This window comes from Wyeomyia smithii, chromosome 3 (assembly GCF_029784165.1).
Source record: "Wyeomyia smithii strain HCP4-BCI-WySm-NY-G18 chromosome 3, ASM2978416v1, whole genome shotgun sequence".
NCBI classification, from domain to species: Eukaryota; Metazoa; Arthropoda; class Insecta; order Diptera; family Culicidae; genus Wyeomyia; species Wyeomyia smithii.
In genome coordinates, this window is record NC_073696.1 from 261,902,155 (window position 1) to 261,929,202 (window position 27,048).

The 27,048-nt window shown below is 38.2% G+C and overlaps 1 protein-coding gene across 3 annotated transcripts in view; it reads right to left on the reverse strand.

The window, feature by feature from the left end:
- LOC129727270 (F-box/WD repeat-containing protein 11) overlaps positions 1-27,048 on the reverse strand; it is a 71,085-nt gene that overhangs the window by 41,545 nt on the left and 2,492 nt on the right. The window lies entirely within an intron of this gene.

A 27,048-nucleotide genomic window follows, 5' to 3' on the forward strand; every position in this document is an offset into this window, starting at 1 on the left:
TTACGTCTATAAATTAAAAAAAAAAATACGAAGTTTGCAACGTTTTTCGTAAAAATGTTATATCTCGAGATTGGCTCATATTACCTCGGGATGATAGTTGTTTGTTATATGAAATTTTCCAAGGAACACGATAAAATTATCAAATTTCAAATAAAAATGGCTGCATTTGCCGAAAAATGTAAATTTAGTTTTCAAATACAAAAATAATTTGTCTGGCAACCAAGGATGGAAAAAAATCGTATCGCATAACAATCATTCGGGTATCATTTCTGAACTTGCTATTCATAAGCTTTCAATCCCAGCAAACCATCGCTATTAAAAGTTACACATCCTCACGCATGCAAGAGACAACTTAGAGCAAAGAAATATATGTTAGCTTTCTTTGATGATTTTGTTTCAGTATTGCCTGCTTTAGGCTAAGCGAGCAACATGTAGCGAGTGTTTCACGAAAGAATCGTAAACGATTGCACTCAAGCGATCGCAATGACTCTTTCAAATGTTGGTTGCTTGTAGGCGGAATTCGGCTACTGTACGTCGTGCTTTCACAGTGATATACCACGATGATTCTTGGTGATTTCAAGTATCACATGCTAATGCTCCATGCTACAATTTCCGTTAGCATTGATGATACACGGTGTCAAAATTTAGATTATTATCGAATTTTCATGTACCTCCGATTTTTTTTCGCAAAAATGTTGCCAACTGGATAAGAATCAAGGATCGGGAAGTTAAAAAATATTTCATCGGCGATTTTTTGAAAAACTTGGATTTTAATTTTTTTAGCGCAAATCTACAAAAAAAATCCCTCTAACTTCACTAATGTCAGTCATATTAACATAGTCAGCAACCAGTGCATTTGAGGGTAGTGCAGTGTCATTTAATTTCAAAAAATTAACAATTAAGTCAGTCTTTTTACCACAGACAAACAGACGTACCACTCCTTACAAAATTCTAAAAAAATGTGGTTCCGATTATTTTGTGCGACACGTACAGGAAATATTCCGCAAATGATAAACTTTCAGCCTTTCTGCTGTTTCTGGCAGCACAGTACGCGACTGTCTACTGAGTTCAAAGGTAAAAGGGCTGATGTGCACCACCGCTGCGGCGGGAACATTCCGCGTAATTGAAACTCATTTGAATTGACCGTTATTTTGATCCATGAATATAAATTTCAAGGTACCTCTGTTTGTCTGTGATTTAACCACGGTTCAAATGAGTTTCAATTGCGCGGAATATTCCCGCCGCAGCGGTGGTGCACATCAGCCCTTTTACCTTTGAACTCAGTAGACAGTCGCGTGCCGTGCTGCCAGAAACAGCAGAAAGGCTGAAAGTTTATAATTCGCAGAATATGTCCAGTACGTGTCGAACAAAATAATTGGAAGCAATTTTTTTTAGAATTTTGTATGGAGTGGTACGTCTGTTTGTCTGTGGTAAAATGACTGACTTGATTGTTAATTTTTTGAAATTAAATGACACTGCTCTACCCTCAAATGCACTGGTTGCTGACTATGTTAATATAACTGACATTAGTGAAGTTAGAGGGATATTTTTGGAGATTTGCGCTAAAAAAATTAAAATCCAAGTTTTTCAAAAAATCGCCAATGCAATATTTTTTAACTTCCCGATCCTTGATTTTTATCCAGTTGGCAACATTTTTGAGAAAAAAAATCAGAGGTACATGAAAATTCGATAATAATCGAAATTTGGACACCGTGTGATACCTGCTTGCTCCGGTAAGCAAACAATTGAACGCAACCTAACGTTCATTTGGATTCATAATTTTGTATCACTAGCGATAATATCTCAAAGATTCTCGCGATACTGTTGAATGCAAGTAAACTTGGATACAATAAATACTATCGTGTTTGAATCATTCAGTCTCCTTCTATGGTATTCGGAGTTCTTAGAAGCAAAAAACAATCAGTAGCGTTTCTATGGAAAACTTGTACGCGAGTGGAAATAATTGAACGATATCTGATGATTTAAAGAACACATTTGCATGAAATATTGCTAGTGATTAAACTTTTCCAAGGCGGGGGCCTAGTGTGGTTGGTAACGTCTCCGCCAACCACGCTCGACGCCTGGGTTCGATTCCACCGCCGACATAGGTGTTGATGGTTGTGAGGTGGCGTGATCCACTCACAACCAACCCAACTGGTCTAGATTCAATCCTAGCCGACACCGGGAGATTTTCTGAGGCGAAAAATCTCTGGGATCACGCCTTCCATCGCATGAGGAAGTAAAGCCGTTGGCGCCGGTCCGTTAATAAACGGGTCGTGAGTTAGGGTCCTGGGTGTGGAGTCGCCTCCCTGGGCGTCGGTGATTGGCCACAACAGTGGCGGAACTAGACCGACGGAAAATAAGCGAGAATAAAAAAAAAAAAAAACTTTTCCATGCTTGCTGGCAACACTTCCGGTCAAAACTTATATTTTTTCTGGATTCCTTGGTTTATTTTCTTCAAAAATCTTCTATCAGTATTTTTCGGACATTCTACGTCTATGAATTGTGAGAAAAAGAAAAGAGATTTTTAACAAAAAATGCGTGACTTTGCAATAAACAGGGGGGTCCCACAGAGCGGGGGGTATTCCAATCGACACCAAATTTGGGATTTTTCCAAAGTGACAGTAGATGAATAATTCTCTAACTTTGAGCAAAAACCGGTGATGGTCGTGTCCAAGTTTGTGCTTTTTCGTGGTCACTTCGTATGGAATAACCCATATGGAGAAAATGTTAACCATATGTTATTTTTAATATGTAAGTAAATTCAATTTGAAAACATGATAAACATTATGGTACCGAACTTTATATTTTTTCAATTAATTTTAAACTAGTTGAACATTCCCGGCGATGCTCGGGATCAAAGGCTTCAAAGACAGATTTTTTTTTATATTTCATTGCTGCATTAGCTCAACTCACTTAAAAAATATAATTTACATCTTATACTTCCATCATCACTTTAAGTAGGGTGTCGAACCTCTTCGTCAGTGGTTTTCTTCGGACCTTTTTTGCATAAGATTGCGCCAGTAAAACTACCGAAGAAAACCACTGACGAAGACGTTCGATACCCTACTTCAATATTCTGAGAACGCGCAGAACGGAAATACCCATATTGGATTGTTTTTTGTGATTTTGGGCTGATTTACAGAAACTGGAAGTCACCATTTTGGATTTCAAAATGACGTATGGAGTTCCACTTTCGAAAGTATTGAAATTGTTGGCCAAATATCACTTTAGAAGTCATAAATTTGCATGTTTCATGTAGTTTTGTGAATAATATATCAAATTTAGTAATCAGATACTTGTTATTTTTCTTCAAATGGTCTTTTGAACGTTAACAAACATTTTAATGAAAAAAAATTGTGTCATCGCTATAAAATGACGTATGGAGGTCCACTTTCGGAAGTATTGAAATAGATGGCCAACCGGAAGTCGCCATTTTTTAATCCACAAAACTTTGTAGAAAATAAGAAAATAAACGATTTTTGATGCTAAAGCTGCCTCTTAGTCGATATTCAAACAAATGAATCGTAACCATTCCCGCAGCTAAATGTGAGTTTTAGTTTGGATTAACGCAAAAAAGTAAAACAGTAAAATTAAGAGCTGAATGACCTTCTGGTTAAAAGCTCTCTAATAAAAATCAAATTCAAATTCAAAAGTACAAAAGTAAATCGAATGCCGTAAAATGTAACTATTCACAAAACTACGAAAACATCAGAAATGTAAAATGTTCATGCTCGAGATATGGGTTATTCTGCAAAAAAAATTGTAGATGAAAGAACAACGAACATTTTATTGCAAAAAAAAAACAAATCATTGAATTTTGATTCAGAGGCGAATTGCGCATAAAAAGTCAAAGTTTCGCATGTAATCGTATAAAAACGTATAAATTAAAATAAAATATTTTTCGGTGATTTTCTGTATTCTGTATGCTGTATGTGGTCCTCGTGGCTCTGTGGTTAGCGATGTCGATTGGCTCCCACACGGTTGTGATATCGGGTTCGATCCCCGATCAGGTCGAGAATTTTTTCGAACTGCAATTTTTCTCGACTCAGCTCTGGGGCACGGTGTATCGTTGTTCTTATCCTACAACATCCGCTATTAGAAGGCTGCAATATTGTTGTGCTGTATACACAAAATCATCTTCAAACATACATTTTATATTTTAACATAAACAAACATTTTAATGAAAAAATAAGCACATGTCATCGCTTTGAATTTTGATTTAGAGGCAAATCCAACATAAAAAGTCATAATTTTGCATGTTTCACGCAGTTTTGTGAATAATATCTCAAGTTTTAGTAATCATATACACTTTATTTTTCCTCAAATGTCTTTCCTGAACGTTAACAAACATTTTAGTGAGAAAAAATCATATGTCAACGCTTTGAATTTTGATTTAGAGGCAAATTTAGCACAGAAAGCCATAATTTTGCGTGTTTTCGGTAGTTTCGTGAATAATATCTCAAGTTTTAGTAATCAGATACTAATTATTTTTCCTTACATATCTTTCCGAACGTTGAGAAACATTTTAATGAAAAAAGAATCACATGTCATCGCTTTTAAATTAGATTTAGAGGCGAATTCAGCACAAAAAGTCATAATTTTGCTTGTTTTACGTAGTTTTGTGAATAAAATCTCAAGTTTTAGTAAACAGATACTTGTTACTTTTCTTCAAATGTCTTTCCTAAACGTTAACAAACATTTTAATGTAAAAAAAATCACATGTCATCGCTTTAAATTTTGATTTAGAGACAAATTCAGCATAAAAAGTCATAAAGTTGCATGTTTCACGTAGTTTTGTGAATAATATCTCAAGTTTTAGTAATCATATACTATTTATTTTTCCTCAAATGTCTTTCCTGAACATTAACAAACGTTTTAATGAAAAAAGAATCACATGTCATGGCTTTAAATTTTGTTTTAGAGGCAAATTCAGCATAAAAAGTCATATTTTTGCAAGTTTTACGTAGTTTTGTGAATAAAATCTCAAGTTTTAGTAAACAGATACTTGTTACTTTCCTTCAAATGTCTTTCCTAAACGTTTACAAACATTTTAATGTAGAAAAAAACACATGTCATCGCTTTAAATTTTGATTTAGAGACAAATTCAGCATAAAAAGTCATAAAGTTGCATGTTTCACGTAGTTTTGTGAATAATATCTCAAGTTTTAGCAATCATATACTATTTATTTTTCCTCAAATGTCTTTCCCAAACATTAACAAACGTTTTAATGAAAAAAGAATCACATGTCATGGCTTTAAATTTTGTTTTAGAGGCAAATTCAGCATAAAAAGTCATATTTTTGCAAGTTTTACGTAGTTTTGTGAATAAAATCTCAAGTTTTAGTAAACAGATACTTGTTACTTTCCTTCAAATGTCTTTCCTAAACGTTTACAAACATTTTAATGTAGAAAAAAACACATGTCATCGCTTTAATTTTTGATTTAGAGGCAAATTCAGCATATTTTTGCTTGTTTTATGTAGTTTTGTGAATAAAATCTCAAGTTTTAGTAATCAGATACTAATTATTTTTTCTCAAATGTCTTTCCTGAACATAAACAAACATTTTAGTGTAAAAAATTATATGTCAACGCTTTGAATTTTGATATAGAGGCAAATTTAGCACAGAAAGTCATAATTTTGCGTGTTTTACGTAGTTTCGTGAATAATATCTCAAGTTTTAGTAATTAGATACCTATTATTTTTCTCAAATATCTTTCTTAAACATCAACGAATATTTTAATGGAAAAAGAAGCACATGTCATCGCTTTGAATTTTGATTTGGAGACGAATTAAGTATAAAAAGTCATAATTTTGCATGTTTTACGTAGTTTTGTGAATAAAATCTCAAGTTTTAGTAATCAGATACTAATTATTTTTCCTCGAATGTCTTCCCTGAACATCAACAAACATTTTAGTGAAAAAAGAATCATATGCCATCGCTTTGAATTTTGATTTAGAGGCAAATTTAGCACAGAAAGTCATAATTTTGCATGTTTTACGTAGTTTTGTGAATAATATCTCAAGTTTTAGTAATTAGATAACTATTTTTTTATAACTAATGTCTTTTCTGAACATCAGCGAACATTTTCATGTTAAAAAACCTACATGTCACCGCTTATTATTTTTGATTTAGAACGATTCAAAATGATGATGAATACTGTACACCACAGAGACTGAGGGAATAATATCAATAAGATCAAGCGTTACGGAATTCCATTTTTATATAGTAGATTTAAAGTGCACATATTTAATTCCTTGATTTTTTTTCTAAAACTAGAAATAAACACCTCTAATTTGATACAAAAATATTGAAAATCGATCAACCGATTCAAGAGCTATGAATATTTGATATTTTAAATTTTCAAGAGTTATTTATGTCTGATTTATTCAGGAAACTACTGAACCAACGTGAACATTTATATGTAGTGGTTTTTGCGGTCGGAAAAGGTTCTTTGATGGTTTGAGACTCCTCTTTTCTCTAGAAGGAAGGGGTCCCATACAATTGAACTACAAATCTCTGCATAACTAAATGTATAATCAAGTAAATGGAACTGAATTTGGCATGTGGAGGTTGCTAGGAGAAGGCATTATTTATGTGATAGTTTGACACCCCTCCCTCTTCTGGGAGGGGAAGCTTTCATACAAATGAAACACAAATCTCTGCATAACTCTAGAACTAATCGAGCAAATGGAACCAAATTTGGCATGTGGAGACTTTTGAGAGCAAGAAATATTTCTATGGTAATTTGGCACTCCTCGGGAGAGAGGTCTCTTATACAATTTAAACACCTTTCTGCCTAACTGGAGAACCAATCAAGCAACTAGAATCAAATTTGACATTTGAATGTTTTTAAGGGTAATAAATTTTTACATGGTGGTTTGACACCCTCTTCTGGAAAGCAGGGGTCTCATACATATGAAACACGATTTTTAGAAGGTCTACTCAGCTCTTTGGCTTCGCCGATGGCATTGATACTGTGGCACGAACCTTTGAGAAGATGACGGAGACGTACATCAGACTGATGGCTGAAGCCATCGCAAACGCATCGAAAACTAAGTACATGAGAGGTAGAGGTTCCAGAGAAGACAGTATAAACCTCCCGCCTCGAATTCATATAAACGGTGAAATCGAGGTGGTAGACGAATTCGTGTACCTGGGCTTACTAATGACTGCTGACAACGACACCAGCAGAGAAATTCGTCGACGCATTATGGCAGGAAACCGTGCCTACTTTGGACTCCAGAGGACGCTCCGCTCGAATAAAATACGCCGCCGCACGAAGTTAACCATCTACAAAACACTGATCAGACCGGTAGTCCTCTACGGTCACGAAACCTGGACCATGCTCGTGGAGGACCAACGCGCCCTTGGGGTTTTCGAACGGAAGGTGCTGCGTACTATCTGAACCACAAGTTGCATCAGCTGCTGGGATAACCACTCAACGTACAAACGGCGAAAATCGGGAGACTACGGTGGGCTGGGCATGTCGTTAGGATGTCGGACGACAACCCGGTGAAAAAGTTTCTTGATAACGACCCGACTGGAACGAGGCTACAGGGCGCGCAGCCAGCAAGGTGGCTCGATCAGGTGAAAGACAACCTACGGGGCCTCCCCAGATGACATGGCTAGCGAGCTGCCATTTGGTCTCGCCAATTTTTCCGGAAACAGCCAAAATGATCGGCATGATGCACAGCAGCTAAATATCCACTACAGACGTCATTTTTGAATCCAAGATTTCCAAGACTTCTGGTTTTTGAAAATCAACCAAAAATGGCCGAATGCCACCCAATAGTGATGTTTCCGGAATCAGAATAATGTCTAGATGCCAGAAGCGGAATCCACATGCTATTTTTAAATCCAAGATGGCGTCTTCCGGTTTCTGAAAAACAGCAGAAGTTGTCCAAATTCTACTCAATATGAGTATTTCCGGAATCGTAATGATACACAGAAGCACAAAACCGACATCAGATTGAATTCTAACATGGCGAACAAAATGGCGATGGTGAATAAAAAACAGCTTAAAATAACTGATATTCACCACATTTGGGTATTTTCGGAGAATGTTACGCAAAAATCGACTTTAGACACCATTTTGAATTCTAAGACGGCAACTTCCGGTGTCTGGAACACAGCCGAAAATAACCAAATAGCATCCAATATGAATAGTTACGGAAATAGAATTACACCTAGAGGCCAGAAATTAACCTCACATGCCATTTTGAAACCTAATATGATGAATTCCTGTTTCTGGAAAACAGCCGAGTGAAATTTCACCCAATATGGGTATTTTCGTAATGGTGATGATGCACTGAAGCCAACAATCGACCTCAGAGATCATTTTAAATTGTTCTATTTCCGGTTTCTGGAAACAGCCAAAAATGGTCGGATACCACAAAATATGGGTATTTCCAGAATAAGAATGATGCATGCACAGAGGCCAGAAACATCGCCAGACTCTACATACCATTTCAAAATTCAAGATGGCGACACCCGGTTTCTGCAGCAAAAAATGAACAAATACCACCCAATATGGATATTTTTGGAATGAGATGATGCTCAAGGGGCAGAAATGGATTCCACATGTTATACTGAAATTCAAGATAACGACTTGCTGTTTCTAAAAAACAGCTGAGAATCACCGAATACCACCCAAAATGGGTATGTCCAGAATCAAGGTGATGAACGGAAGCCCAAAAGGCGAGGATGTTCTTATTCCAATAGAACCAATCATTTCGAACGATTTGTCTTTTGAGTTCAAATGTATCCAATAACTGATTCGTCATGCATTTACAGACTATAAACAAATCGCAAGGTAAATCTTTGGATGTTTGTGAAATCAATTAAAAATGTTTAAAAATAATTAGTTCAAGAAAAAATGGGCGGGTCAGTTAGTATTGAATAAAGCCCTTTATCATGGTCACCATAGGTTGAAAGTGGTCAATGGATGTTTACTAGAGATGGTCAGGTACGGGTATTTTTACCCGATACCCGATACCCGTACCCGACGGGTTCGGATCGGGTTTCGGGTAATGCCAAAAAATATTTTTCGGGTTCGGGTCGGGGACGGGTAATTTAAAAACCAAGGCTTCGGGTTCGGGTCGGGTACGGGTTTGAGAAATTCTCAACTGGTCGTGTACGGGTGATTCGATTTTCGTGCATTATGAGAATTTAATTATTAACTTTTCAAGCCTAGGTGTTTTAGCATAATCTTGGTCTGGGAGGGAGAAACGGATACGAAGCTGTGGGAGTGTCAAATGAACCAGAATGAGTTGTCAATTTGAACCAGGAGAAAAAAAGCATCTTTTAGTAGCAGGTATTGTAATAACTTAGAAGTATCGCCTTACTTGAAAAAATATTCAACGCAAGCATTTTTTGTATTCAGTGTGGTTACACAAAATATTTTGGTTTATTTTTACGTTAAATAATAAATTTCATAAACTTTAAAAAGTAATAATCCTGCGAGCGTATTTCGTTTATTGAACTTGCGCTTTCTGGATTCACTGTCCAAGCCGGTTTTCTTTTGAAATTTGAGGAATTGCGTACCCTACTTCTATTTTATGTAGCGACAATTTTGTAGTTGCACCGTTAACGTCATCAGTGATTTCGGTGGAAGAATGATTGCGTTTTTCTTATTCGAAAAATACTTATTATGATACCATCCATACACGCAATGAAACTAACAATATTTTTTGAAACATAATATTTCTGGCCTTTGGTAAGCTACGAGATTCGAAAGTAATAAACTCTTTTTGGAATACCTCCTACGTAATTATTACTTGGGTATCAAAAAAAAGTCGTTTGGTAACAATTACTAACTATACACTTCATCACGGTTGAATGTTGATTTTCCTTTCACAAAATAGTGAGGTATAAAATTGTAAAATTATTGCAACTCTGCGCAAGTTTGCGTTAACATGTATATACTTAAAAATCTGAAGAAACTGACTCGAAAAATCTGTGTTTTACAGACAAATTTGCACATTTAGTATTCTGATGTTACTAAAAATTTTGTTCGAGTCATGCACGGGTTACAGCAGAAAGATAGTTACACACAACAAAAAACGACAAATGTGCGTGTCATCTGTTTCGATCAATTTTTAGTGTAGTATTCGTTTCTCCATCTCAGGTCTTGGTTTGCGCTGTGGTTCCAGGTTGCTACGAGATGCACATAAAACTCGTCGTTTGTTCTAAACTCTACCAGACATGCATTTTTTACCATTCTCCGTGTTGTTCTAGCAGGGTAAATTAACATATAGTGGACTCCTTCCCTATAGTGGACAACCCGCTAAGGTAATTTATTTTATGTAACAACTCGAGTGATTTTCAGAAAACTTCCATCGGGAAACATCTTGTCCAGCCAGTCTGCATCACAAACATAGGTGAAAACAAAATAAAAACTTTCAGCAATTTATATGAATCATACCTATGCATACAAAATGAATAATTGAAACCCTGATCAATTTTAGTATTAAGTAACTAACACGAAACATGGAACCCAAATTCCCCGTACACAGTTATGAATAGATATTTTGCTGTGTGATAAAAATGGCTGGATTCTAGAAGAACTCAATATATCGCCTGGAACTCTGGGTTCATTAACATTCGTTCACATGAACACTCAATTCTAGCTTAACTCCGGCCATCATCTCGAGAAACCACATTTGACAATCAGTGCATAAAATGTGCGAGGTAACCAAGAATTTTAAAAAAATAAAATAAATTTAAAAAAAATCCAGGACGGGTCGGGTACGGGTCGGGTACCGGCAATTCCGGGGTATTTTTCTTTCGGGTACGGATCGGGTACGGGTAATTGGAAAATAAAAAAATTCGGGTTCGGGTCGGGTACGGGTATCTTAAACAAACCAGACTTCGGGTTCGGGTTGGGTACGGGTTTGAAAATTCACGATGCGTTTGGTACGGGTCGGGTACGGGTAACAAATTTCCCATACCCGACCATCTCTAATGTTTACTAATGGACGACGCTTATAAATTTGCACGAAATATCATGATCTGGCAAGAATTTGCAGCTGTGGACGGAAAACCAAGGTTTCAATCATGAACAAGATGATGGTATATCATCGGTATACAACCGAAACACAGGGTTACAACAGCCGAGTTGTACCGTTTAATAGGGCACACAGAGGTCCTGTCATGTTTTGGCCATATTTGGCTAGCTGCCACTACAGCCGAGAGGTAGTAACAACAGGGTGGATTTCATCACAAATTCCGAAACAAACTAGTCGCTAAGGTGCAGCAGTAGTGTGTGCAGAAAATGACGGTGAGAATTCCAAAGAAAGTTTGCGATTTCATCCGACGACTGATGGAATAATTTTCTGACAAATTTTTCTTTGAAAATATAATAAAATACCTTAATTTCGATTACCTAACATGTTTCCTAAGTCAAACCAATTACGATATATAGATATTTCATTTGTTCCGGGTTCCGAAGAAAGCAAGCTTCAGGAGCAAACCTCGACTTACAGCATTTTTGAAAAATAAAGTCAAATTCATTCGATTTGCTTACAATTTCCATTCTTTTCTGCTATAATCTCTGGAACTCTGAACATTTTGGATGATGCAATAAAATGAAATTAGCCGTTCAGAGTTTAGAAAATTTATTGCCAAAAATTAACCGGAAGCGTCTATTTGCTTTGAAATCCATAAAAAAGCGGTTTTTATTTATTTCGGAATTTATAAGTACTAATACATCGCGAAGAAAGGTCAAATATAAAATTTTCTCTAGAAATAGATTCTCATACCTCAAAGATATGAATTGCCCAATGTCACTGGCACTCATCTCCTAATTATGTTTACACCAGATACAAATACAATTTTTTATTTTGCTGATTACGTGTTCTAATTATTAGCGTCCTCACATTTGTTTTTAGTGTTATACTTTATTTAGACAAATTTCTATGTATTTTATTGCGCTTCTTTTAAATTTGACGATTTAGTGAATCATCCACCTAAAATATGAAGAACTATGAAGCAACTTTGTAAACTTCAACTTTGTCGAAGATGCGAACATGTCTTATACTTAAAGAGATATAAATACTGTTATATGCAAAGCTCATTCAAATCATAATTTTCTACAAAACTTTACCAAGATTTTCTACATGTTTCATATCTTCTGAACTCCGCTATAGTCCAAAACAAAAAAGTTATTCAAGGGTTGATAAAACAGATTATTAATTCATACTCTAAAAGTATGTCTGTTCTAACTTCAAAAGAATATGAAATCATTTGTCTAATGGAGTAATTTCGATTGTTGAAATGAAAAAAAAAAAACTTCGTACTCTCTTGTTATTTCTGGAGATAGCGTTTTATTATCTTCAGTGAATGTCTTTTTGGCCTTCATATAATGATAACTTTGGCAGTTGGTATCTTACCGCTGACCCTTACAGTTGTATGCGGCCTTAGTAGCAAAATATAATTACCACTCTATACAATTAACGTTTTAACAGCAGATAATTGCTTTAATTTTTTTCGGTTTATAATGGAATAATGTTACTTGCATTTCCTCTATGTGGCATATTTTGATATGAATTCGAATTAAAAAAAAATCCTGGATAGGCGTTAAATCATTTTTAGATGAATGTTTTCTTTGTCCTGAAGGAATTATGTGAATGATGTGAATTACAAGGAACACATCAATTGTGTTTTATATTACCGATGAATACAAACAATAATAGTTTATCTAATACGTTATGAATTAACACGTACGCATCCTACCATTGCATTACTGTCCTAGAAACGGCTCGTTTCCAATGCATGAGAGAAGCAAACATCTCGACGTTATGTAAGATTAACTGTAAATCAAAATGTTCAGAAACACTGTCCATGGGGTTTGTATATAGAGGGTGTAGCATCGAAAAGTTTAAATACGCTAATAATAATCAGACATTACACTATCGCTGCCAACTGAAGGCCTAACTGACCTCCCCTCATCCAACACCTCCACCTCTCTGAGAGTGTGGAAACCGTTGTTGTTATTGGGTAAGCTACATGTAGGCACATTGTTACATGCTTGCTTCCTCTAAGGGTTATTATTACAACCAACAACAGAGCATTGGAGTGTAAAACCAGCCACCACTGGGTTCATGCCACCGCTGCGTAGTATTTGGAGACGAACACGTGCTTTTGCCTTATTCATAGACTCTCGCGGTCCATCAAGTGAAAGCGCCATATTTTATTTTCGTTTTCACAGCAACGACGGAACCACGACGCCGCAAATGATAGTTTATTATGGATAGGGCACTATTATTTATTTGGTTTCCAGCGTTATTGATTCGCCGTCCCAGGCTGGTCTTCATGATGCAATGGTTGTCTCTCAAAGGAAACATTTTTTTGTTACTTATAAAATCATTTCGTAACAGAATTCGAAAAGTTCCTGTTGAGGTGATATAAAGCTGTTAGTTTAAGAATAAGTAACGTCTCAACCAAGCAATTAAAACAACTAGCTTTTACCACTTTCCAATGGCAACGAGCAACTATTTTCAAATCGGTTCCAGTCTCTGTTGAGAAAATTGAGCACTGAACTGATGAAAGCGAAAATAAGCACGAACAGTTGCTTTAAATCGATTGATATATGGCTATTTTGTTCCACAAGATCGCTCATTTCAAGATGGCTTGACAAAGTATTTTTTTTTAATTCTTTTACCACCAATATTTAGTGGTTAATTTGTGGTTTCGAAATCCAATTTGTGGTAATTTGTGGTTGAGTTATTTCTGAGAAATTTTCAGAAAACTGAGTCAAGCCATCTCTGAAAATGATTTCGCTTCAAATGAATCGGACAACGATGATATATACATCAATCGGAAGCTGTTAATTTGTGGTTCACGAAAATGTAGTTTTTGTATGCATACTTCATAATAAAATAATTAAAAAACTATTATTTAAATTTTTGAACATTGTTTACCTCTTGTTGTCAACACCGACCGTACGCGGCGCTGGTAGACCATCAAGATGATTTTTCCTCAGAAAGCTTTCGTGTAGCGATGAGTATGGTGAAACTAGAGATACTCAGAGGGAGAGATATGCGGTGAGCCAAACGAACCGTTAAAATTGGAGCCAAACGAACAAGAAAGGTAACACCACATTGAGAGGTATTGCAATCAGGTACAAAAAAGAACGTGTTCATTTCCATACGATTTTTTGTTCTATTGCCAATAAATGAGTGATTTTTACCCGGAGTTCAACAAACCTTGTGTATAGGTAACAAAATAAGTATTAAGAATTGTATAGTAATAAGAATTGGCGATTTTTTTTCACCGCGAATCTTTTCCTCTTGAGTATTTCTAGGTGAAACAGTATGTAAACAGCAGGGATACTATAGGTGCAGATTTGCTGCGAAATGCAAATGTTGATCAATTAGCAGATATTTGTAGTTGACAAGCCTCCGTGTGTTTTACGTAAATTTCCTCAAAATAAGTGAAGTTTTACGTAGACATGCGAGCGTAATTTTCTCGATCTTCGGTCGAATCAATTCCGGAAATGTAGTTTTGCCGTTTACCGATTGTTTGGAAAAAAAATCCTAAATTAATACACCTAGGGGTGTGATCTGGTCTTTCTCATACAAAATCAATTATATGTCAAAATCTATTAGCACATACGTTTTAACTCTTGGAATAAATTACAGCCTGATAATAATAAAGAACAATTTTTTGTTTCGATAAATATAATAATATTTTGGTAACCAACTACGCAACTGTATTCGACTGTTGGGTATTTTAGAAACCGGAATGATGCCTTAAAATCGGGAATGGGCCTTAGAACTGTAGGGAACGGTTGAAACGCATGGTAAATGCCCAAAGGTGTGGGTCCTGACTAGAATTAAAATTCGATATTTTCTCGTCTCAGGAATATGCTACTACAACTACCCCCTGAATAATAAAACAAAAAAGCTTTCAACGGCAGCGACAACTGTATGTCGTATACAGTAAGGTCGCTTTTTACGCATTTTTTTTACGCGGGTTGCTTTCCTCCATTACTCAAAAACGGTACAAGATATCGACAACATTTCAATCTCGTTTTCCGTTTTAGGCCACGAGTGATCATATATCAGTTTAAAAAAAATCACAGGAGGGTTGTGTGCAAAGCCACGACCGCAAGGTTGAAGTAGAATACTTTTACAAGAAAGATAACCCGGCTGCTCGCGTGTCAGTCATTTTTTTCTAGTAAACGAACGTTGACTAATCAGATCAATCGAATTTTGCGCTTCAAAAAGGATTGATCATTTTCAATAATATAGTAAGTTGCTTGTCATGGTTGGGGCTTGACAATTTTCAAATTTTGAGATAATGAAAGTTTTTCGGATGTCGTGCTCATGACTGAAGGAAAAGATAGCTCAGTACGCTCTGAGACACGGAGATAAAGTAAAATTTATAACTTTTACAAATTTAAAAATGTAAATTAACTCTAGAGAAAACATTAACTCTTCAATCATCAGGTTTTTATTTCATCCTGAAAAGGACAATTTGTTGTTCAATTCGCTGCATTTGTAGAGGTGGTGACTTTTTTTTTGCTCGACAGTTTTCGATTTGCCGGTGTAACTTTTTTAGTCTTTGGTACGTAAGGACATTTGGAGAAATGACCTGGAAACCCTGCAGCTCAGGCCTCTGCCAGGCTGGATGCCAACGCGAGCGATCGGGAGAGATTTTTGCCGTAGGGTAATGAACAGATCTACTTCAGCTGTTTATTTACCTACGGCAAGAATCTCGCTCGATCGCTCGCGTTGGCATTTAACATGGCAGAGGCCTCACGTGTTGTTAAAATGAGTCAACTTTTCATTGAATGCATTTACTAGTGCCCACTATCACACAGAGACCGCTATCCGCTATCGCCGGTATCCACTGCACTGCTACTGCTGCTGCTAAGGGAGGATGACTGCTGTTGTCGCTGTCTAGAACTATTATGAGCGGCTTCGGCTCAAACAGGCTCTTATATAGGCCAAATAGCATATTTTCAATTGAAAATTATATGGTTCTGTCGACCGTGCTTGGGAAGCAATCATATAACGACCAATCAGACGTCGAATTTTTAATTTTGACAAGGCTTGACTATTTTCAATAGTACAATAGTTTGAATAATAAAATTACAATTATCTTCATTAAGGAAGAATCTTAGAAGATTTTTCAATCTATTGCTGCAAGAACGAAAGAAATCCATCGAATACTAATCGATTTATTAGCATTTGAAATTGGACATATTTTTCACTTTTTTCGGTTTTAGATTTTCATTTCACATCCCTATGTAGCCGAACTTCATGAGAGAAGTATTCTACTTAAAAAAAAAACACAATTTTTGGTGTAAATACTCAAAATTTAAAATATTACCTGGGCAAAAGTAAAACCTTGAGGAGGCTTGATTGCATCCTAGGTCCCAGGGCTTGTCTGTATCTTTACAAATCAATGAAAGATGCACACGAGTGTTACTTAGTTGTGATGTTGCAGACCAAAAGACAACTGAGTAAGCAAAACTTCAAATTTACCGGGATCAGCAGCGATGTTTAGAGTGACATCATCAATAACAGGCGCGACCGCACGCTCTTTATTGCTTTTAAGTCGTAAATTGAAAAATTAAAAATTAAATGCTATACATGGAAAATTAATATTTGTGTAAAAAAATATAATACTGATAATGGCTTCTGACACAGGACTTTATGGGAAACAACATCACAAAGATATTGCACTTTGGTTTGTAAGGTCTGATAGAGAAGCGATTTTTGCTTTTGTCTCTTTATAGGCCCCGCGCTCATACCCAGTTCACGGGACGGATGAGTGCATAGAAATCCTAACAACATCCCAGCATACAAGAAGCCTGCACCGTTGAACTATTATTATTATTATTATTATATAATTATATAATTATTATTATTATTATATAATTATTATTGTTATTATTATTATTATAATTATTATTGTTATTATAATAATTATTATTGTTATTATTATAATTATTTTTTTTCCATTTATTTATTTATTTTATTTTATTTATTTACTTATTTATTTATTTATTTATTTATTTATTTTTTTCTTTTTTTTTCATTTTTATTACTATTATTATTCTAGTATTATTGTTTTTTTTTTGTTTTTTTTTATTACACTGCATTCCTACTATAATGATTTAACATATAATCACTCATACAAAATTGGCTTCTAATCCTATCCTCTTCCTTTCATCATAGGGTAAATAACAGAATCACTAAACTAAATACATAAGAAGTTTAAAAACTGTCCTAACGCTGAAGACATATATAAGTGAAGAAGTGCAAAAACAAATAAGAATGGAGCACATGGATTATGACGAGGGAGTAATCTTGGTTCGCAGAATGCCTGGAGATGGTCACTGCCTATTCTCGGCACTGGTACACCAACATTTCAAATCAGAAGTAGGGTCAGCGGAGCATTATGAAAACGTAAGGAATCTTCGCCGAAGGATTGTGGAACATATCCGGAGCAATATAGAAAACTTCCGTGCATCACTGGTGGATACGGTAGAGGAAATGAGTCACTTGAGGCACACATCGGTGGAGGGCAAAATAGAAGAATTCCTTCGAAATATAGCAGAATCAAATGAATGGGGCGGCCAGAAAACTATTGCGGCGGCTGCAACTATCCTCAACAGAAGGATAGATGTGTACTATGAGAACGGTCCTATGATTATGTTCAATAGAGAACTGGCTGCATTCGGAGTCCTCAGGATAGCATACCGCCTTGCGACACGAAACTCTAGGAACGCGCTCCGGAACCACTATGACAGTGTGACGCAAAGGCTGTCCTCCACAAGAAACAGAAGAAGGGCAAATGCGGAATTACAAAACATAGAACTAAACCTTTCACCACCTCTAAGAAGAATAACAGAAATACAAACAAATTGCTCACCAAATAGTTCCTAACTGAGTGCTAATCCGATAATACAAATCAGTGGGGCCTCCAGTATCGAAGAAGATCGAACAAGCTCAGAGGATCAAAAGAGAGAAGACATCGACAAATACTTCGCGGATTGCGGATTCGACATTATCGCATTACAAGAGACACGATTAGCAGAGTGCAGCATCGAAACTAACAACTACTACTGGTTTAATGTTAACGCTGAACACGAAAAGCGGGACCGCATTGGGGGTGGCACAGCCATCGTGATTGCAAAGAGATGGTTTAAAAGCAGCAAATTCAAAAAAATTAGCGATAATTCGTGCTCATATTTGTGTGATATTTTCGAAAAAGAAGTGATAATTATATCAAAATACATCAGATCAGGGAGTGATGGAGGATGCTCAGAATTCGGCAAACTGTCAAGGTATATACTGAACCTATCTGAAGGAAGAAAAGAAAAACTCATAATCTTGGGAGACTTTAATGCAAAGATCGGTATAAGGGAAATCAACGAAGATGACCGGACAATCATCGGCAGGAGCTTATTTCATAACACATCAAACCCTAACGGAATGGAATTGAAGAATTTCATGCATAGCCTACGACTCAAGAACTACCTAACCTTCAGTAAATCTAAATCGGTTGAATGGACTTGGACCAATGGAAAATGTCAATCGCAATTAGATCACATCCTAATGACCAAGATGGATTTTCTAAAGCTGCCAACTATACGCGCATACTACCACAATGCCATCAAAAGTGACCACAAAATGATAACCTGTTTACTATACAAAGCAATTAGGACACGAGAAGAACCCAAAGAGGCTCCTAGTATTACACAAGCTGCCAAAAGAATTAAATACGACCTAGAGCTATTAAGAATAGAAAAGGAGAAACAGGAAAAGTTCCAGGCACGGATAGATAAAAACCTGGCGAGCGCACACCAAAACGAAAACATTTCAATAGACGATGAATGGAAAGAAATAGAGTCGTCGATTACAGAAGCAGCAAATTTTATGCTCATTCATCCCGGATTACCAATGACACCAAGAAGGAAACATGCAAACACAAATTTTTTGGCTCAACGACGCGAGCTTCTACAAGACAGAAACAACACAGAACTGAAACAGTGCGTCAAAAAAGCGAGAGTGGAAAAACGAAAGGCTTACGACAGGCATTTTGAAGAAAAAATAGAAAAATTCCTCGAGGATATCAAAGAGGAAAATTCTCTTGCCCAAATGTCAGAAACCTTCCGGTTCATAAAACAAAACAAAAGAAATGCACAAAATAAAACACGAGCATTCATCAACATCCAGAAGTGGGAAGAAAAAATTTTGGACCACTCCGAGAACTGCACCCACATCGAAACCCTGGACGAAGATGACGGAAGAGAAGCAGGTCCAGAACCGACTATGGCAGAGGTTTGGAACATTATATGGACTAGAGAAACAATTGCGCACCAGGCCTTGACAATATACATAATGAATTCCTGAAGTACGGCTCTGAATCACTTTTATCCAACATCACTGATGTACTGAAAAAGGCCTTCAGGTCCAACACGGTACCAAGTTCATGGAAGAATACTGTACCCGGACTGTTCAGGATTATAGGCGCATAACAATCTGCCCAAGTGTCTACAAGATATACGCCAAAATCCTTTTGAATCGGTTAAAGAACCAAGTGGACCCAATCCAAGGTTACCAGATGGCCTTTCAATCGAAAAGGAGCGCGGCTGACCAAATCTTTGTGCTGAGAAGAATACTCGATGAAAGGTGGCGAAAGGGATGTCGTACGATAGTGGTCTCGTTAGACCTGAAGCAAGCGTTCGATAAAATCGACATATCCAAGGCAGCGGCAATTCTGTTGGACCTTGGGGTCTCGAAAGCATTAATAAACAGGATCATAGTAGCTTGTCTCCACGAGACAACATCGCTGCAGTGGTTTGGGCAAAGGACAAATGTATCAGTGAAATCCAAAGGTATTAAACAAGGTTGCCCTCTAAGCCCCCCAGCTCTTCATACTAATGCTCCATCATGTTCTATTATCGCTGAACGAGTTTATGCCGGAAGTACGACTGCAGCACCGCCACGGAATAAAATTACCCTGCCTTCTTGGATATGCCGATGATTTACTGTTCTTATGCTCGAATGAGGAAGAGGTAGAGAAGCTGTTACAAATACTGGAACCATTGTTGATGTCCATAGGCCTGGAGATCAACACTAAAAAAACGAAGGTCCTTATCAGAGACCCATACGTAAGAAAAAATACAGCACCGGACACCGTCGAAAAATTTGGTAAATACGAACTACCGCTGGTCACCATTATGCGCTATTTAGGAGCATATATAACGAGCAGCTTGACAAGGGGAGCAACCACGGCAGAACGCATAAAGAAAGCGTACAAAACGTTTCACCATCTGTGCCAATTTTTAAAAAAACACCCTCTCAACTGGATCACGGTGAAACGACTGTACCATGCTCTCATAACGCCAGTGATCACATACTCAATGGAGGTGGCGACCATATTAAAAAGAAACCGGAATTCGTTACGGAATATGGAATCAGAAATGATTACAACGCTAAGAAACCTCAGTGCAGACGTTAAGAATGTGAAGGACATTAACAACGAATTACACCGGGAAGAATGCGAGCAGACAAACAAGAACCATACAAACGAAGATGCCCTGCGAACAGAAGAAACAACGAACACATTGGAGAAAGGAATACAAAGAGAGATCCCGCCCGAAGAACTTGACCCTTCAATACCGCAACTTCTCGATGGCCATACGGTTAACAATAAGATTAGAGTAGCAAGACTGAACTACTATGGTCACATACTTAAAAGCGAAAATGAGGGGATTCTAAGGACAGCTTTAGAGCATAACATTCCGCTGCCCAAGAAGCGCGGTAGACCAGCATATACATGGCGGACATGCATCAGACAGGATATCGGAAGAAGCGAAATAGGCGTAGATGTCTGGCAAGAAGCGAGTATGGATAAAAATGAACTCAAGGCAACGACAAAGGAACTATACAACCATATGCAGGAATCAGATTATGAGCTGAGTGACAGCGAATCGGATTGCGACAGCATAGGTAGCTCACTGGTTCCTTCTGAGCTCAACGGTCTAAGCGACACCGAAGACGTCTTCTACGGCGAAGAATGCTAGGCCGCACTCAACGTAAGATAATATACATGCAAGGTAAGCGAAGATATTCACATTTTAACTATTGTTATTGATATTATTGATGCCATGAATACATTCTATATGCTCACGGACAATTGAACACTCAAAAACCCTAAATCCAACTCAAACAAAAACAAAAGACCACGACATGACAAACAACGGAGACCAAACGACCGTCTCAAACTATCCCAGATCCCAGATTGACGAGCAGATTATGATAGCTGATTTCAGCCCGGTGCTTGAATGGTTCACCATAGACCAACCCGTCCGGCATAATCGCTTGAAGATCTTATAGGCCCCGACCACTACGGTCCTATGGGGATAAAAAGGAAATACTCAAAATTTAAAATATTGAATTTTGGTCTCTAGATTGGCCACTATCATATTCAAACGAGGTTTTAACGTTTTAGGACGGTTTTCTTTGTTATATTTGCAATTCAAAAAAGTCGTTTTTTACGCGTGCCCATACAAATTTGGAACGCATCCCCCGCGTAAAAAACGACCTTAGTGTATATGAACGACTGTCGATATGTTCTAGATAACCCACTAGCACTAACATCGGCAGGTGCCAGTACTATGCTCATCCAACGCCGCGTACGGTCGGTGTTGACAACAAGAGGTAAACAATGTTCAAAAATTTAAACAATAGTTTTTTAATTATTTTAATATGAACTATGCCTACAAAACTACATTTTCGTGAACCACAAATTAAGAGCTTTCGATTGATGTATATATCATCGTTGTCCGATTCATTTGAAGCGAAATCATTTTCAGAGATGGCTTGACTCAGTTTTCTGAAAATTTCTCAGAAATTACTCAACCACAAATTACCACAAATTGGATTTCGAAACCACAAATTAACCACTAAATATTGGTGCTAAAAGAATTAAAAAAAAAATACTTTGTCAAGCCATCTTGAAATGAGCCACAAGATCTAATTAAAACGCTAATTTTTTGGAGCGAAATAATACCCTTTCCTGGACAAGAAAGGCCCACGACGGTCGTCCTTTACTACGGACCACAGCAGCAGCGGCTGCAGTAAATGACCGATGATTGGCAGTTTGGGAACCATACTCATGAAGGCTTGACACCCAGTTTAATGGAGGTTTTTTCGTCGATGTTGTTGTTGTTTAGGGAAATGAAGATGAATGCCTACCGGGCCGCCAATCGGCGATCGTGGATACAGGGGGAAGCAAAATAAACGGAGAAAGTTGTTAGTAACATCTATATTACATAAATCTACGTTCAGGTGCTATCTTAGAGTCGGGTTGGCTGCGCGTTTCGTTTGTTTTGTTTCAAATTTTGCTTTTCTTACTACGCTTACAAGGTTATAGCAGTTTCAATAGAAACAAGAAGCGACAAACTTGTTGCTCTCGAACGAATTGGGTAGTTTTTTCCGCAATTATTTCAATGTCTGAGTGCATATCTTCAAAGCAACCGCGAACAAAAAAAAAATAGTGGAGCTGTGAGCAAAACCGAAAATGAAAGTGATGATATGATTTCCGCCAACAATACGCTGGAAGTCAGCTGCATTCGCGCTGCCCGGTCGATACAATTGAATTATTAATTCACGAGAGGAAAAGTAGCGATACGCATTGATCCGGTTACGATTTTTATTGCAGGTCAATTCCGTTTTTCTACAAGACGACTGTTACTGTTTATGGTTTTGAGATATGGAATGAAACGTTAAGCAAAAACTACGAACCGAACGTAACTTAATCTGTGTTTTAATAGTTGCAGAAAAAATACACGGATACGAAATCTGACGTGAAAGCATTGGATTCATTCTCTAGAGCAACAGTCAACTTGTCACAGTCTCAAATTGTCAAATTGAACAAATGGTAAAAATAGGGCTACGACAGTGTAACTACGCGTATCGTAGTGACCCTCACAGGGCTCAACACGCTTCTCGCATCTTAAATATGAGTTCTAATACGCACAGCCTAGCTGCAAGGAATCGATCGGGCTTCTACGCACAGCTGGAGGGCGTCTACGACAGCTGCTCGCAGCGGGACATCGGGGATATGAACGTTCAAATTGGAAGAAAAGACCTGTGATAAACCGGTGATCGGTCACGAAAGTCTGCACTCCGAGACGAACAACAACGGCCAAAGATGCGTAAGCTTATTAGCTACCCGAGGATTGGTAGTTCGAAGTACCCTTCGTCTTCCCTCGCAAGGACATCCACAAAGCCACTTGGAAATCACCTGACCAAAGAACAGAAAACCAATCGAAGGACGGGTTTTCTGGGATATCACCAACATACGCACCTACCGAGTTGCGAACATTGACTCGAACCACTTCTTTGTGGCGGTTTGTATGCGCTCAAAACTGTTGAATATCTATCAGTTCCGATCCCAGCGGCTCAACATCAAGCAGCCTCGGAACCAATACCCGCTGCCGAAGTCTACGCGCAACAGCTTGAACGGAGCTACCCACTGTAGAGGAATTCGGCGCAGCTTCTCTCGAGGGTGGCTGGATCATGATCCGCACGGCCATCAGAAAATCCGCGACAACGACGCTAGGAACATAGGCGCCAAGCGGCAGAAACGACTGGTATGATGGGAAATGCGAGGCAGCGGTGACAGAGAAAAGCTGGACCTGGGTAAATTACCTGAGGGTAAGGACGAGAGATAACCCGGTCAAGTACAGACGGGTAAGGAATGACACGACCACGATTCTGAGACGTATAAAAGCCAATAGGAGTATCATGACCAAGAAGAGCTAAAAGAGCTATTCACTACAAGGATGTGTAAGGTAATCTCATCACGAAGGATAGCGGAACTGGAACGGACCTAAGAGTGCCAGCAGTAGATGACCGGATAGCAGCGCCCGACCTCCACATAATTCAGCGAAAGATCGGGAGGCTGAAGATCAACAAAGCCACCGGCAAAAACGGCTTGCCGGGTGAGCTCTGCAAACATGGTAAAGAAACGTTTGCTAGAGCACTGCAAAATCTGAGAAAAGGGAAAAACTACCGGAAGAGTCGATGGAGGGCAACGTCTGCCTCATATATAAGAACGTCGCTTATAAAACACTCTCCCAAGTTCTATTCCAACGTCTAACACCTTTAACCAGAAGGTTCATGGGGCAGCACAAGGCGGGTGCCATGGGAACCCGCGCAGCCAATCCGACAGATTTTGCAAAAATGTCGTGAGTACAACGTGTCCACGCATCACATTTTTATCGACTTCAAGGCAGTCTATGATACAATTGATCGAGAGCAGCTATGACAGATCATGTACGAGAACGAGGGTATTTTCCCGGTTAAACTGACACGGCTAATCAATGCTACCATGAATCGTGTGTGTTTCGGGGATAATCTTGAGTTTTTGCGAGTCATGCCGAGTATTGAGACAAGGTCCTGCTTCAACATCGCCCTCGAAGGTGTTATACGAAGAGCGGGCATCGACACGAGTGGTACGATTTTACTGAAGCGAGTTCAGCCTAAAGGCTTTAACATCGCGGAAGCTAAGCGTATTGGACTGCTGATCAATGCGCCAAAAAACAAAGCGTATAAAAGAACAGAGGCTCCAAGGAGAACAATGTTAGCCTCCCACCCCGGATCATCGTAGAAGGCGATGAGCTTGAAGTCATTGAAGTGGTAGCCGAGTTCGTGTAATCACGATCGTTGGTGACCGCTGACAACACCAGCAAGGAGATCCGGAGACGCATTCAAACGGGAAATCGTGCCTACTTCGCATTTCGTAAGACGCTGAGATCCAATCGAGTGCGCCGCTGACAAAGCTGAAGCTGCACAAAACACTGCTCTTAGAGAATCTCAGCGTCTTTGGAGTTTTCGAACGGTGTTGCGTACTTTTTTGTACATATGGAGCAGGCGAATAAACTACGAACTGCAAGACTTACCTGGAGAACTATCTATCTTCAATACCGCTAACATTGGCAGGTTGTGGTGGGCTGGACGTGTCTCGTAAGTATGTCGGACGACAGCCCGGTAAAGATGGTTTTTGAAACCAGTCCATCTACTCGATCGGTGCGTCCACCGGATTGAGTAGAGTCAATGAATTAATCTACTGGTATTATTGTTGGCAGTTACCAGTGAGCCCTGATACGCGAACTCGTCGACCACCTCGATTTCATAACCACCAACTTGAACTCGAGGTGGGAGGTTAAGCCTTTTTCTTTAATGTACTTCGTCTACGTAAGTAAGTAGAAGTAAAGCAAGCCACGAGAGAATATTGCCTTGCCTTGAACCTCTTCGAATTTCGAAGGTGCTTGATAGTGACCACAACAATCTAACTACACATCACTCGATCCATCATCGCTTTGACCAATCGCGTTAGGCCTTGTCGTATGTTAATGAACAGCTCTACTTACGGCTGTTCATTAATCTACGGCAAGGCTCTCGCCCGATCGCTCGCGATGGCGTTCAGCAAAGGCCTTATTTTTGTCCGGAAATCCGTAGTCATGCATAATCTGCCATAGCTGGTCTCCACGATTGCGTCGTATGCCGATTTGAAATCGATGAATAGATGATGTGTGGGGACGTTGTTTTCGCGACATGTCTGCATATTCCACGAATTGGTTAGCAAATGGTGATAATTGACGTTATTTGGGAGAGTACCTTGTAGGCGGCGATCAGCAGAATGATTCTGAAAGGTTACCGTCAAATTTCCTGCACATATCGGCTTGCGGCACTAAAAATTTTCAGGAGCCGTTCAGCCTCTCGTAGAACATTCAAGTGTCGTTAATTTAGCTCAGCTCGTCCATCGCTACACAATCTCGATTCTCTTGTTGCTTCTTGCTTCGGAAAACTCAGTTTTGGCTGTTCCGCATTCGTCGGTATTATTCTTCCTCTCGACTAATAGCTTGTTAAATCAGTATCATACCTCAAGAGCTACTGGAAGGCTTGTGTGACAATTGGATGAGAGAAACTCTTCCGTTAGTTGGAGGAACTCATCAGACAACACTTATCAACCTTAAATACTTTCTCAAGCACTTGTCAAACCCGAAAAGATCAACATTGTTATGTTTTGATGTAGGACTACGTTTTATCGCACTATATAGAGAATGTATTTCTGCGGAAAACTAAAACCAAGGTGTGCCGTTGGAATGAAAGATTTCAAACGGTAATACTGACGTAACCACATGATGGATCACAATAATGATTATAACGTTGGATTGATAAAATGATGGACAATTTTGTGATTCTCCAGTTATCATTATCACTTTATTATCAAACAGTGAAAATTTCATAGAAGGCTCAAGGTCGAATTTTCACGAACAATGTACAAATCACATGGGAGCACGCCTGCCACAGACTTCATGAGAAGACACCAACTGCCTGCTGTGATATCCTGTATAGCGGCGGCAAAAAAAAAAAAAATTTTGACAGAATCTTTCCGTCCCAATAGATCAACTAATGTTTGCTTCTATGAGCCTAGACTATTTTGATGTCTTGAAGGTGAAGCTTTTTCGGAAAGTTTGTAACCACCTCCTTTATCAGACAGTTGAACGATCTGCTGTTAGAATGGTATTAGAACTGATGTCTTGTCGTACTCAATTTAGATCTGTATAGATCCGCTTCGTTAGCATAAGAAAGGAGGATGACAAGTTTAAATTGGTTAAAAAATCAAGAAAACTAAAAAACTGATTAAACATAATCACTCGTTTTTGGCACATGTGTGCCCAAAATCGAACCGTGCCAAAAGTAAAACTAGCTCAAAGCAAACAGAGCCTCAAAAGAAAATATAGAACTATTGTAGTCCTACGTCAACTATGTGGTCGTGTCTTGGATACCACCCTCCTGCTTTTTCTTCTTCTATTGAACCAGAACAAATAATTTACACTCTAAAAAATAGGCACGTAAAATCCACCTGAAAAATCACGTAAGTGACTGACCTTAAGAAAATCTGCCATTTTACGTGACATTAGTAACTTTCACCTAAATTTCACGTACGATTCACTGTCAATTCACGTAAATCGGTCAAATTATAACGTAAATATTTTGAGTGCGTTGGT